A 10122-nucleotide genomic window follows, 5' to 3' on the forward strand; every position below is an offset into this window, starting at 1 on the left:
CTTAAGGTTGCTGCTGGAAGAGGTGTTAGTGGGACCAGCAGGGAGTGCTCACCCTGCGGTCCATGTGGGTCCTAATGCCCCAGTATAGTGATGGGGACACTATACTGTAAACAGGTGCCATCCTTCTCATCTTAAAATGAGAACTTGCCCTACAGCATTGGACAAATTAATTTAAAGTGAGTATGATGCAAATAGTACTCTAATGGAAAAAGAAACACAAATATAGCCAGCAGCCATATCACTCTGCAACTCACAACTGGCAACCCACTGAAGCTAAGCAGGTGTGAGCCTGGTCAGTACCTGGATGGGAGACCTCCTGGGAAAAACTAAGGTTGCTGCTGGAAGAGGTTTTAGTGGGGATAGCAGGAGGCGCTTATCCTGTGGTCCATGTGTGTCCTAATACCCCAGTATAGTGACGGGGACACTATACTGTAAACATTCCTTCAGCTGAGACGTAAAACCGAGGTCCTGACTCTCTGTGGTCATCCCAGGGCGTTTCTCGAAAAGAGTAGGGGTGTAACCCTAGCGTCCTGGCCAAATTTCCCATTGGGCCTTACCAATCATGGCCTCCTAATAATGCCCATCTATGAATTGGCTTCATTAGACTGCTCTCCTCCCCACTGATAGCTGATGTGTGGTGAGTGTTCTGGCGCACTATGACTACCGTCGCATCATCCAGGTGGATGCTACACATTGGTGGTGGTAGAGGGGATCCCCATTACCTGTAAAGTGCTTTGAGTGAAGTTTCTAGAAAAGCGCTATATAAGTGTAAGCAATTATTATTATAAATACAATAATATCTATTTTGAAAAAAACAGATTAAAAATTTAGAAATATACATAAATCTTTGACTATATCAAGTAAGCATTCATTTTTGATATTATATTTACGTTTAAATGATTATAGTAAGTGGGTAGCATTGTGGCACGGTGGTTAGAATTGGCACCTCAAAACACTGGGGACTAAGGTTCAATTCCAGACCTGTTATCTGCGTGGGGTTTGTATGTTCTTTGTGAGTTAGCATGGATCTCCTCCAGGTGGTCCAGTTTTCTCCCCAAGTTCAAAGACATACTGGATTAATTGGCTTCTGGGAAAATTGGCCCTGGTGTCTTGGGGGATCCATAGTGTATCCCAGCAAGCAGTAAGCAAAAGGCAGCATACTGTACATCCTGGATGGGATACCAGTCCATTGCAGGGCATTACTTTATTTTAAGCTTCATCAAGGGATGGTAAGTACCAAATTTTCTTTTTTGTTTTACAATGTTTCCATTATTATATTACGTGACATAATTACATTTTTTATCACTGTGGTATTGTCATAATCATTTTGCTTTATGCTAGGTGTCACTGCGGATCAGTCTGCTTTACTCTCATCTATGCGATAAATCCTCTTATTTGGAATCCATTGCCTCCTCTTTCTTCATGATACAAGGGAGTTAACTGTGTTTACATTTTAGTGATCATACTTTTCTTTCATTGGTTTGTTTTCTACTGTAGCAGCAGTGCTCATTAGTATTTATTTTTTAAATATTTTTTGTGCTGGTGCTTTAGAGTTTTATGCAAGATTTTTTTCTCGCCATGTACAGTCCATAATTTCACAGGGATATTTATAGCAAAAATTACATATTAAAATACATAACTGAAAATGTATAATTGGATAAGTCTCCACCTCCCTGAATTAATACTTGGTGGAAGCACATTTGAAAGTAATTACAGCTGTGATTCTGTCGGGATAAGTCTGTCCCAACTTTATAAAATTCATAAAGTTCTGTCAAGTTTCTCGGGAGGCATCAATGTAAACGTCATGCCACACATTTGAGATATGTTTTCCACTCATCTTTAAACATCCTTCCAAAATAACATTATGCTGCCACCACCATGCTTGAAAGTAGGGAGGGTGTCCTCTGGGAATGTTTTACATGTCCAAAATGTTACATTCTTGTTCTGTCAGACTAACAAAGCATTTTACCACATGTTTGCAATATTATTTAAATAATTTGGTGCTGTTTTTTTCCCCACTAATGACTCTTTTCTTGCCATCCTCTTTTCTTGCCAGTTCATATTTGTGGACTGCCAGGGATGTTCTTATCTTGTCAAACTGCCATTAGCCTCTTGATCAGTCTCCATCTTGCACAATCATCCAGGTTTTGAGGGACTCCCTGATCTAGAAATGTTCTTGGGGGTGTCCAGTTCTTCATAATTGTCTAAAGTCCCCATGAAAGTTTCTGTAATGGAGGGAAATGGTCACGTATTTTCATTGTTTTTCAAAATATTTATTACATAGAGTAGGTCCACAAAATCAGCAATCATGAAGTGGATGTCCTCTGATTCATTTTCTAACTGCTTCTTCCAATTCAGGGTCACAGGGGAGCAGGAGCCTATCCTGGGAAGCAAGGGGGACAAGTCAGAGTAAACCCTGGACAGGATGCCAGTCCATCATAGGCTAGACACATAGACACAAACATAGACACACTCACCCCTCAGGCAAGTTTTCCCAGAAGCCAATTAACCTACTGGTATGTTTTTTGGACTGTGGGAGGAAACCAGCCGCCACCATGCCACTGAAAGCAGATGGCACCTTTTCCTTATTATACTTATCAGTGTAATACAAAATGAAATCAGTCTAGACTGAAGTCAGAAACTTTAAGATGGGAAAAATCATACAGAATCGAATATTTCTGTCATACAATTAATGTTATGAAAATAAAAAAGAGGTATTTTCAATATTCAGTAATTTAGTAATATAATCACAGATTCTATTCCCTCTGCAATGTTTCCGGAGGGTACAAATTTCTAATTAATATATTCCTTGTCTCATGTAATTTGGAGTCAGAATTATTTGGAATAAAGATGCATAAATGATTTCTACACAGATGCAAATAATGTTTATTGGACTTAAAAAGGACATACAGTAATTCAATAATAAAAATGAAAAGGCTAGGTGAAGTAAACGATTACATATGCATGATCACGTGAATTGGTGAAACCTACAATATTATATCCTTAGCTTTTATCTACACATATACAGTAGCACTTTTTGCGAGTTTTAACCTAATTGTAAAGTATTTGTTAGTTATCATCTGTAAATTCATAATCCACCACATTTAGCAATCAACTCTAATGCACTTATTGTCAAATCAGATGGCCTATAGCCTAGTTAAATTTGTCAGTACCACTCGCTCTACAACTCTGCAAAGCGTGAATTGGAAGAAAGGAAATAGCCCATGACCTATCGAAATGCTGTCAGTATTTGAAGACACACTCAGGTGACGAGTATCCAAAAATACAATTGTCGTGTACTGGGGGGGTGATGTTACCATGTTAACATCTCCACTCTGCTGTTAATGCTGGTTACCACAGAGGAATAATCAGACTGAAAGCCTGATCACCTGTGCACTATTATGAGCACCCCAATGTTAGAAGGTGCAGGCTACAGGTGAGGTCAGACTACATTCGGCACTCTGGCATGGATTCATTTCAAGAGTTGGGTTCTGAGCCTTCTTCTCTCAGTTTCTGTGTTCCCTAGTTTGCTGCTCTTGTTCCTGTATTGCTTTCCCCTTTTGTTTTATTCCCTGACCTGTGCGTTGATTGTTTTTTTGACCTGCCCTATCTAGACTTGCCCCCAGATACTGTACCCTCCATGTCTGTGGCTTCCTCGATGTTTCCCAGGTTCGGACACTTCCTGTTCCCATGACTACACTTTTCAGATTTTCCCTTTGTGCTGTGTTACCAAGATTCTCTGGATTTGACCCTCACTTTGCTGTAACCCGATTATTCACAAGGATCCCCCTTGGTGCTCTGGACAGTGTTCAGTTTAATTTCTCTGGCCTTGGCCCCTGCCCGCATGACAATGATGGAAGAGCGCCACTTGGCAGCATTGCGTGCCCTTAACAGCCTCAGCCTCAGCCTCTCCTGTCAGTGTCCAGACCGCTTAGCCTGGCCCTCAGTGTGCGCACAGCACTGCTGCCACCCTGTGTGTTCCTCTGAGCCTTGTGCAGCACTCTGCTCACGCCTTGCTGCCCAGTTTGCCTGTGTCTCCCTGCCTCTACTGTGATGTTCGCCTAGAGCTTGGGTCCCTCTCCTGACAAAGGTCTGTCTTTCCTGTCCACTGGACTGGCATATGTAAAAACAATAGGTCCACACTAAAAAATATATATATCATAAATATGGTTATTGTTGGTTTATAGAGTGCTCACAAGAAAATGAAAAAAACTAAAATAAAGTCCTAAAGTGTAACTTTTTGCAATATATGACAATAATTATAAATAACACTGTCTTATAAATGAATTTGATTTACTCTTGATTTAAGACACAGAAAGTTAAAGTACACTGTACATTACAGTTACAGCATGTAATGCTTCACATGTATTTGAAGTGTTTGATTGGCTTCCCAACTCCTTGGGATCTGGTTCACAGTAAACTTCTGATTTTAAAGCAATTGCTGAAAATGGATGGATGGACATAAGTATTCTCTATATTTCTGGTCTGCAAATATGGTATTTGTGTTTTGGTATACCACAGTATTTAATGTGAATATGGAAAGACATGCCAAAACAAAAACTATTAACTTAAAACTATCCTCCCAGTTTGTGGGAACCATAAACAATTGCATATACTATAGCAGAAATTCAATTTGAGCAGAGGAGATCTACAGCTACATGTCTCTTTCATAGCGGCATTCTTTGATTGCTTGCTTGATCAATTGATTGCTTAAATCAATAGGTTGATTGATTGGCAGATTCACTGGGTCACACATATTGGATGGTATCCAACTTTTAAGTTGAATTTACCAATCCAAAAGAATAATTTTCAGACAAAACATTATATTTTTTGTGTAATGTATGCTATGTTTTGTTTGTTCCTGAAGTATATTGTGACACCTTTTCTGATTTTATGAAAAAAAAAACAGTAACAACTGAGTGTAATTTTGTGTTAGGCTAAGCTACTTACAGTATATCATTTTTTAATAATTGAATATTTAACACAAATATAAATATTGTATACTGTATTTCATATATTTGTATTATATCTCTGTATAATATTTTTCTTTTGCTGGTATTAAAATATTTTAATGCTATTTATGAAATATAATGCAGAAAATGTTAGCACATTAATGTATTTACCATTTTTGTCCATAGTAAGATCTGTCTGCATTACTTTCCTTACATGATGTTTTTTTTTCTCGAATAAACCCTTTGTTCAATATTCAATCTTCACCACACAAAAGGTTGTCTTTGTAGACTTGGATAGGAATACAGTAGCTTTATAGGACACGAAAGCAGGAGACTTGGTGCTTCTATGACAAATATGTATGTTATCCCTTTTTACAGTCTACAAAGTGTTCATCTCTGTCATCCTCGTTGATGCTTTCTGACATTTTTCTTCAAGATTTGATTATGGTCTCAACAGATTTAGCTTTGGGCTGGAGTGCTCCTGCAGATGACTATGATATGTTAGTTGAAAGCTCAGCAAGGACTAGGTGCTCCTATAATTGTATATTCTGTACCATACAGTCAAGGCTGGTACAAATCTCCTATTTTTCTTCCTCGGGGAACAGGTACAGTACAGTACATATTGTACATAGCTCAGAGTGAACTGGAGTGTTTTCATTAGAATCTGTACGATGGGATGGATTGTGACCAATCCCTACGATGTTTTACTCATTACACCAAGTGTAATTAATTTGCTTTAAAACTTTAAATAAGATGAATTGCTCAATTCAGCAAAAATGAGACTACTGTATATAAAACAGCCTGGGATTCCAAGTCATCTGTTGCTGTGCAGATAGCTTATCAACTTTGGTTTTGATGCTGAACTAAAACCTTTACAAAACATAATTTTTCAAGAAAGTTTTATTTACATTTGAAACTATTATCGTGACAGATTTAACTGTTCCTTTCAAACTTACTATAATTCCAGCCTCTGCCTAACACTCTCAAATTCAATTTCCTCAGCTTCTGAAACTTTATAAATATTAATAGTCTTGTAAGACTTTACCACTAGCAGGTATAATACACTATAAGAGATTGTTCCTTTGCCCTCTACATTATCTTACTTGGTGCCTTGGTATCACAATGTTTTCATATATTGCTAAGCTTTGCATACTAATATGAGGAACTGTAGATAACTCTGGCTTATAATTTCTTTGTAACTTTGCTGTGGTCTTTGCAGAACTCCAGTGTATGGTTACAGTTGCTAAAAAGTAGATGAGTGACAAGCAAATTAGAAGACTGTATTCATTGTATGTCAACTCACTGTGCTGAGGAACAAAGAAAACATATGCCTGTATGTGTTGCTGCTCAGTATTCCTAATAATAAAGGGTGTGAAAAGTTAGAATTTAATTGCAATAAAAGTGGTTTTAAAAACTGATTTTATTTTTTTTACTTTCTACCTCCTCAACCAGCTACACCAGCTTGTAACAATGCATATTAGATGCCTGTTTTGTTAAATATAAGGAGTTAGATGCAGTTTTTTGAGATTGTATCTTTTCAGACTGTCAAATCATTTTGCAGTACCTGCATGTATTGCTAAAATGCAAAAATAAAAATGTAACAAGGGCAAACACTATTGGCCTCAATTTCTTATTGTTGGTCTGCAATGCAAGAATATATGACAGGCTATTTTCTTGACCATTATATCCATTAACAAAATGTAAACATTTCAGTAGGATTTAATCAAATTGCATTTTGTTTATTTTTTTAATTTAACTGGCAGGATATAGGTTTTACCAGTGTGTTTTGATTTGATCAAATCTTTAACATTAGGTTTTCAAAGTTTGATTTTAATGCTTTTGTATTGTTTTCTATAGAGTAATTTTGACCTATAGTACATGAAATTTATTTTGTGGACATCTTATTTTTTCACTGATCAAATTTTCATGAGGAAACAATACAAAATAGTACACAATAAAACAAATCGTATTTTCTCCCATGTGCATTTCTGTTCAAAACCCTCTCTAGGTCATAAACCACCTGCCTAACCTGCCATTTCTGCGTTAATGGTTGCCCCCTCCCTCCCCATCCATGGAGAATTCCCAAGAAGTCCCATCTGGTAGTGACACTAAGCACAGGCTTAAAGATGCTTTGTCACTCTCCAGCATCAGTTTCCTCCTCTGCCCTGTAAGCCTATGCAATATGGATTCCTACATGATTTCAAGAAAGGAAAAATGTGTGGGAAAGCATTTCAGAATGGGTATGCTGAGAAAACCATTGTATACAAAAGGTAAACATTTTTCTCTTGCCAACCTGCTTTCATTTTCACATTTTATTAACATAAAACACTGTTGTGTTTGAAGACAATAGGAAAACAAATTGGAACACAAGAACATGGAAGATTTTTGTATGATTTTGGGTTTAGTCATTTCTGTTTTTCTTCCATTTTTACAGCAGCTTGTGTTCTGGATCAGTGACATTCAATCTTCCTGCAGTTCATACATCTTTGATTAGAAGTAGGACAAAAAAACAAAACAATAAAACATAGCAAATGTAATTGTGTTTATTAAAATTGTGTTTATTTAATGGTTGCCATTTTGTGTCTTAGCCTAAAGCTTTTCTTTTCATGCATACATAATGTAACTGTGTATTACATTGCATTTTCTTTAAAAGTAAAGGTTTGTATCATCCACATTTTCTTTAAGAGGTAAAGAACAAGAAGAACTTCACATTAATGCAATAGTGTCTGAGTATAATCACATCACATCAAATAAAATGTACAGTATTTGTTTATTATATATGATAATTCTATATAATATTATATATATTATATATACTGTATCAAGGTATTTTTGTAAATTTCCCAAAAGTTTGAGTTTTCAGACTTAAGGAAATTAATCATTTTAGTTAGTCTTTTAAGCTTACTAGAGGACCTGGTTCATCGATTCAAAATCTATTAAAGCGATTGAGAAGCTCAAACCTAGGGACTCTTTCAGAAATCAACAGTGCAAAATGAAAAAGAAAATACAAGTGAAAACTATGGGAAGAGCATTTATAAGCTAGGTTTGAAGGAATTTTTTTTACACAATATATTGTGACAGTCTGGAACCGGCTTCTCAAAACAATATTGACTAAGCTTCTGTCCTACCTTTCAAGAAATAGCTTATAAGACAGTTGTATCTCATCAATTGCTATCAATTAGGACCAAATAACCTCCTCTCTTTTCTAAACATTCTTGCATTCTTATGTGCCTTCAAAATTTGCAGTGCTTTAAAAATGTTCATATCTGTTTAAACCAAATATTTCATTATACATAGAATATACACAATCTATGCTAAATAGACAAAGTTAAAAATGCTAATACTGTAACATGTATAAAATCTAATACATTCTTAATAGTTTAAACCTTTGTTTTGATGCCCCTAAATCAGTTCAGTTGCAAATAATTTGATCTAAGAAGTCACATAAATAATATGCAGTATTTGTCTGTGTGTAATCAAAGAGGTTCAACCTGATCAGTGTAAATACATCTGTCTCTGTTCCCTCTGTTAGATATTGATTTTCAAGTTACAACTTCAAGAGATTTGACAAGCCAAACATGAAGATCAAAGAGGCTTTGAAACAAGTCATTAATAAAGCTGCCTGACATTGTACATCACCCAGTTAGCACTATCTCATCTGTCGAGCACAATGATGGCAGCAACATGTTATGGAGGTGTTTCTCATGAACAGAGTGTGGCAAACTTCAGGATTGAGGGAAAATAGATCGTGAAATGTACAAGAGAATCTAAAAGGAAGACAAAGAGAAAAATCAGTTATCTAAATCATGGTGCCTAAACAGCACTGTAGCAGTTTCATAAAAAGTGAGTGAATATATTTTACTGTCCAAGAAAAAGCTTTATTCTAATTTGCAGTTCACAAATGATGTGATTCCAAATCTGAAAGCAACATGCTTCAGTACATTCAGTACAGGATGCAAAAAGTACATAATTCTAATGTGATGAAATCCATCCAAAATTCTTACAGCAAAACTTGCAAATATACTTGTAATTCATTTAAATGTAACATTTATTGATAGGGGCTGAAACATTTGCATGACACTGTACAACATTCTAGGAACACATTAATTCCATGTTGATATTGTCTATTGACACAGACACAGCTCCTCCCTCTATCCTCATGTGGAATGTTGCCATGATTTCTAGGAAGTATTCAAATGAAATTTCTCTCTTTCTCTAAAACCTCTAATTCTGCTTCAAGTCAGAATATAAGCAAGGCAAGCAAACCCCATATTTTCTAATGTTTTTGGAACCTACTATTTTCCTTTAATAGGATGCCTCATGGTGGGTATACAGTGGTATAACTGTATCTTGACTGTTTAAGAGAAAAAAAAACCTTTTAAAAAGTCATAGCAAGAAAAAATCCTAACAATGTAAACTCTATTTTTATAATATTTTACATTAGAAAAAATCAGCATTGATGAGTGCATCACCACAGTGAAAGTAAGATGTGCACAGTAATCTGTAAAACCTCCAATTTACTGTACATCACAAAATAGATTAAATTTCCAGGTATACGCTGTGCCACATTCATGCGATTCAGAATGTGGCAACAAAACTTCCAGTAATGTGAAATGGCCTTATTACATTGTAAACAACCAGGATGGTGAATACTGTATGGTTCTTTTTATGCAAAAGAGATATTGCTCTTGACTTTGAGACAGTTTTGATGACAAATGCAATTTACTTGTTAACATTGCATTAAATTCATTTTGGTTCATTTCTGTGGTTAAATGTCCTGCTGCACAACCTGTACTTATTTGCTCATGGCATTGCGTTATATTTGTTGTTACAGTGAGCAGTAAGGGCCGCTTCACAATTCATGTAAACTTTCACTCTCACCTGTGCGAGTTTTTTATAACATGGTAACTATCCAGTACTTTAACGATTTTGTGCTTAATTCTAATTCTTTAGAATTATGAAATGCTGTCAATTATTTAATTTTGTTACCACGATTTAATAACTGGACAGAAAAATTGGGACTGCAGTTCCCCTTTATTGTGCACACATTCTTCATAACTCATATAGCCTTTTTTGCTTCCTTAAACACTATGCCTTTGAAGTTTCTTTCTAATAATGACCTTAAAAACTCAGCATTTTTGATTGCAAAAAATAAGCACGTGACTCTACA

Source organism: Atractosteus spatula, chromosome 6, assembly GCF_055471065.1.
Source record: "Atractosteus spatula isolate fAtrSpa1 chromosome 6, fAtrSpa1.hap1, whole genome shotgun sequence".
Taxonomy (NCBI): domain Eukaryota; kingdom Metazoa; phylum Chordata; class Actinopteri; order Semionotiformes; family Lepisosteidae; genus Atractosteus; species Atractosteus spatula.